The following is a 5204-nucleotide window of genomic DNA, read 5'->3' on the forward strand; positions in this document are numbered from 1 at the left end:
TCTTTCCTTTCTCCTTTCCCCCATCTTCATATCCAGAAAACCACTGATGTGCTATTTGTCCCTACAATTTTGTTTACATTCTCTCAGATGTTACATAATTGAAATAATACAGTGTGTACATTTTTCTTTCTGACTTCTTTCTAGTTATTTTGACATTCATAGGCGCCATGTATATCAAGCCTCTAGGTCCGGGACTCAAACCATTGTTGGCCATGTGGGAATCCACCTTAACCTGCTCTCCCCTTCACTTTTTAATGGAAATTTGAATTATTTTCAGACATCAGTGACTGCAAATAAAGCTGCTATTGAATTTGTGTGCAAGTCTTTGGGTGGACATATGCTTTAATTTCTCTTGGGTCAACAACTAGAAGTGGAATGACTGAGTACAGGGTAGATGTATGTTTTGCTTGTTTTCATTGTCATTAGTATAAATGGTAACTTTCCTTTACATAGTCTAGATACAAGATCTTTGTTGGATATATGATTTGCAAATATTTTCTCCTAGTCTGCGGCTTGTCTTCTCATTTTTACAAGTGTCTTTTACTGATAATTTTTATTTTTAATTAATTAATTATTTTTGGAGAGGTTTTTGCTGTAGGGTGTGTGTGCTCGCCAGAAAGACAGAGAGACAGAAAGCAAGAAATCACCCCAGAGGGGGGATGGCCATGCCACAGTCCCTTCTCCTCCATTCTCCTCTTGGGATTCTGGGCATGCATGCACATACGCCCGGCGTGAGTTCAAACCACTGGGTCCGAGACTTGAACTGCAGTCGACTATAAGGGAGTCCAGCAACATAGCCATTACGCTAACTTCTGGTCCCGATAATTTTTATTTGATGAAATCTAATTTATTGATTATAATGATTTTTTTTCCAAGCCAAACTACGTTCAACTATATTAAAGAAACTTTTCATGAACAATCATGGTATTTCAGACAGAACATAAACAGAAAATTGTTACGTGTATACAACTGAGACCAGCAGATGGCATAATGGTTATTTATGCCACATAGTAAACCATGGCTTGAGTTCCTGACCTATTAGCTTAAAACATGCTGGCCTGTGTGTGCCTAAATCCTGAGAGGAGAACGGAGGAAGTGAGATTGTGGCATGGCCATCCCCTCACGAGTGAGTTCTCACTTTCTGTCTCTTTGTCTTTCTCTGTCTCTCTGGCAAGAGCATGAGCCCTATAGCAAAAATCTCTCTTAAAAAAAAAAACAGTGGGCCAGCAGGTGGTGTGGTGGTTAAAGGCGCTGAAATTTCCACATGGCCAACCACGATTGGAGTTTTGGACCTGGAGGCTTGCTTTCTCACTCTCCTTCTCACTCTCTGTCTTTCTCTGGAAAAACTCATGTGAAAAATAAATAAATTAAAATAATTCTAAAAAAAAAAAAAAGAGTAAACAACAACTTTCAAACTCCCTACTTTGATAGACCACCAAAATCAGAAAGCCACTATGACATCTAATGAAGTCCTCATTTGCTACTCTGCCCAGGGAAAGTTTAGAGTGAGAGTTGACATTTCACATTTAGCATGTTGTTGAACAACTTTTTTGTGAGCCGATCCTGACTTTTTTTTTTTTTTTTTTTGGAGAGATTTTCACTGTAGGGCGCGTGCGCTCGCCAGACAGACAGAGAGAGACATAGAGACAGAAAGCGAGAAATCACCCCCCAGGGGGGATGGTCACGCCGCAATCCCTTCTCCTCCATTCTCCTCTCGGGATCTTGGGCACGCACGCACACGCGCCCGGCGTGAGTTTTAAGCCACCGGGTCCGGGACACGAACCGCGGTCGACTACGTGGGAGTCCAGCGACATAGCCATTACGCTAACTGCTGGTTCCGCCGATCCTGACTTTTGAGTAACGAAAATGGCAGATTATCAACCTGAAGTTCCTACAATATAGAAAATGAACTGCTAAGAACACCAAGCTACTGAGTGTCGAAGATCCCAAAACCAAACGAGATGCAAAAAGCAATTATAAAATGATGTTTTTTTAAATCCAGTGGTTCATAGCTCCCAAGCACTTGGTCTTTGTATTCAAAGTAAGCCTTATTGTTAGAATGCTTTTAGAGACTAGACCTTGTGTTGGGTTGTTATGAAAGTCATAATCCATTTTGCATAGAAAAATGCATCATGACTTTCCCGATGACCTAATGTGATAATTTTTAAAAAGCCCCTTTCAAATAATGACCAAGAGTGTTTGCTTTGCTTTCAAAGACCATGGGTTACATTTTTATAGACATGACTGCATCCATTTTGTATAGACTAAGAGTTGTAGAAAATAAAAAACAAATACAATACTAAAAAAAAAAAAGAAAAGAAAATGAACTGCTGCTCTTTTGAGGGATGCCATCTTCTGACAGGTGGCATGGTGGTTGAGGGTACTGGACTCCCACGTGGCCAACCATGGTTTGAGTACCACACCTGGCAGCTTGCTTTCTCACTTTCCCTCTCTCTCTTGTTCTGCCCTTTTCTGGTCAAATAAATAAATAAAATAAAATAAAAGAATTATTTAAAAAAAAAGGAAAGTCCAGACTGACTGACATACTGGTAATCAATTTTTTGCAGTCAGGTCCCAACGAGTTTCTGGTTTAAGGGGGTTAAGTCTATGCTGAAGGCGGAGAGGGAGAAGACATAGAAACACATTTAAGTTCTCCACATACAAAGCATCTATCTGTGCCAAGGTGGCTGTGTGTGTCAACATCAGGGAATTCCTTCTCCTCGGAGCTAAGAAGAGATCTTTCAAAACTAGAAGGGAAACATGTTGTCCTTCAAATCAGTCCAGCTTCGGAGACATTCTATTAGTGACGAATGCCCCTTTCCCACAAAGCCACAATAAAGTCTTCTGTGTGCTAACAACATAGCTTTTAAAAAAGTAAAATAAAATTCTGCATTTTTATAAAACTTGATAAAAAATAGTATTTAAAACTGTACAGACACCAGAAGGACACAGTTAACCAATAATGCACATCTTCACTCGGCATCTCCAGCACCTTCCGCTTTCTGTTTTGGCGTCTCCATTTTCTTCAGGGTTGTTCCCATCCTTGCTACCGTAAGTTTTTCTCGTTTTTCCTTTGGGTAACATCTCTCCCTCCTTTGCAGGGACCTTTTTAGGCTTGGGCTCTGGCTTTGGAGGAACAGGTTTCACAGACAACCTTGCAGTTCAACCGTCCTTCACTTTGGCTTTATCTCCTATAGCGTCCCCTTCACCCTTTCTCTTGGGAATGGTGGCCAAGAAGCAGGAACTAGGCCCTAGACATGGGGTGGGGTGGGGAGACTGTGCAGCAGCATACTGGCTTTGGGCAGTCTGGGGATTGTTCTCGCCTCTTCTTGTATATTGATAGAATATTAATGTTTACTTTTTTTTTGGAGAGGTTTTTGCTATAGGGTGCATGCACTTGACAAACAGACAGAGAGACAGAAAGCGAGAAATAACTCCCCAGGGGGAATGGCCACACTGCGATCCCTTCTCCATTCTCCTCTTGGGATTTTGGGCACACAGGCACAAGCGCCTGGCGTGAGTTTAAGCCACCAGGTCTGGGACTCGAACCACGGTGGACTACATGGGGGTCCAGGGACATAGTCATTACGCTAACTACTGGTCCCTTAATCTTTACTTTTAGACTGGAATGTTAAGACCATTTACATCGAATGTGATTATTGATGCATTGATTTTAAATCTAGAATTTTGCTATTTGTATTTTATTTTTGGCAGGTGTTTTTGTGTACTTTTAAAATTAAAATACAAAAGCCAGCATGATGATTAAGGCACTGGACTCCCACATGGCTGACCAAGGTTTGAGTCCTGGTTCTGGCAGCTTGAAAACCATGCTGGGCACCTGTTTGTGCATGCCTGCCCAAAATTCTAAGAGGTGAATGCAGAAGAGATTGCATTGTGGCTATCCTCCTTGGGGGGAGTAATTTCTCACTTTCCCTCTCTGTCTTTCTCTGTCTCTCTCTGGTGAGCTCGTGTGCCACATGGCAATAACCTAAAATAATTTTTAGGAAGCTAAAAAACTAATAGATAATAATTGTACATATCTGTGAGGATACAACGTGATTTTTCAGTGCAAGAATACAGTGGGGGGCCAGCCAGTGGCAGAGTGGTTGAGGTGACTAGATACCACATAGCTGACTGTGCAGTTTGAGTCCTGAACTGGATGGTTTGAAAAAACATGCTGGGCACATGTGCATGAGTTCTTGAAATTCCTAAGGGAGAAACGGAAGAGAAAGGATTGTGGTGTGTCTGTCCCCCTGAGGGGTGCTTTCTCTCTCCCTGGAGAGCACTGTGCCTTGTAACACATTAAAAAAAAAGAATTAAAAAAATTACTAAGTGTAATGATCAAGTCAGGATAAGTAGCATACCCATCATCTCATTTGCCATAACTTGTGTTAGAAACATTGAAAATCTTCGTTTTCAACAATTCAATGATTCAGCACACTATTTGAAAGCTAAATGTTGTTGAATTGTATAGAAAAGCCTGACCCTCTTATGTTCTATCTAAAAGATATATACTTTAATGATCAAGTCACACACTACTAGGGAAAAAATATGGAAAAAGCTACACCATGCAAAGAGTAAGCTTTAGAAAGATGGGGTGGCTATATTACTGTCTGACTTTAAGGCCAGCAATATTTAGCAGAGACAATGAAGGCTATTTCCTAATGATGAAAAGGCCAACTGGCCTAGAAGACATTATGTACCTAATAACAGAAACTAAAAATGCAAGAAGTAAAAATAGACAAAACTAAATTGAAAATGGACAAATATGCCATTATAGTTGGAAATGTCACCATTCATTGTCCGTGATAGAACAACTAGACCAAAAGTTCAGTAAGACTATGACAAATCTGCATAATACTATCAACCATCTTGACCTAATGAAACTTCACAAACCACCGCATCAAACAATTGCAGAATACACATTTTTTTTTTTTTTTTTGCATATACATGGAATGGTTACTGAGACAGATAAATGCTGGTTTTCTTAAAGGTTTACTCATTCCATGAGTGAAAAAGTGAGACAGACGTACAGCACCCCCAGCAGGGTATTGCTGCCAATCCATACCCAGTTTCAGCCAGACTATATCATGAGTATGTGGGACCCTGTTGTACTCAGTGAAGTCTCTGGACATGAACTAGTGAGTCTGCCTCACAGACTGTGCCACTGTCTAACCCCAAATGCTGGTTTTTAAAAGATAAAC

General features: G+C 40.6%; 1 pseudogene; it reads right to left on the reverse strand.

Annotated features, from left to right (window-relative positions):
* Positions 1 to 2972: 2972 nt before the first annotated feature.
* On the reverse strand, positions 2973 to 4383 carry LOC102500197 (non-histone chromosomal protein HMG-17 pseudogene; annotated as a pseudogene).
* Positions 4384 to 5204: the final 821 nt, after the last annotated feature.

This window comes from Tupaia chinensis, unplaced genomic scaffold, assembly GCF_000334495.1.
Source record: "Tupaia chinensis unplaced genomic scaffold, TupChi_1.0 Scaffold000418_1, whole genome shotgun sequence".
In the NCBI taxonomy this organism is placed as follows: Eukaryota; Metazoa; Chordata; class Mammalia; order Scandentia; family Tupaiidae; genus Tupaia; species Tupaia belangeri.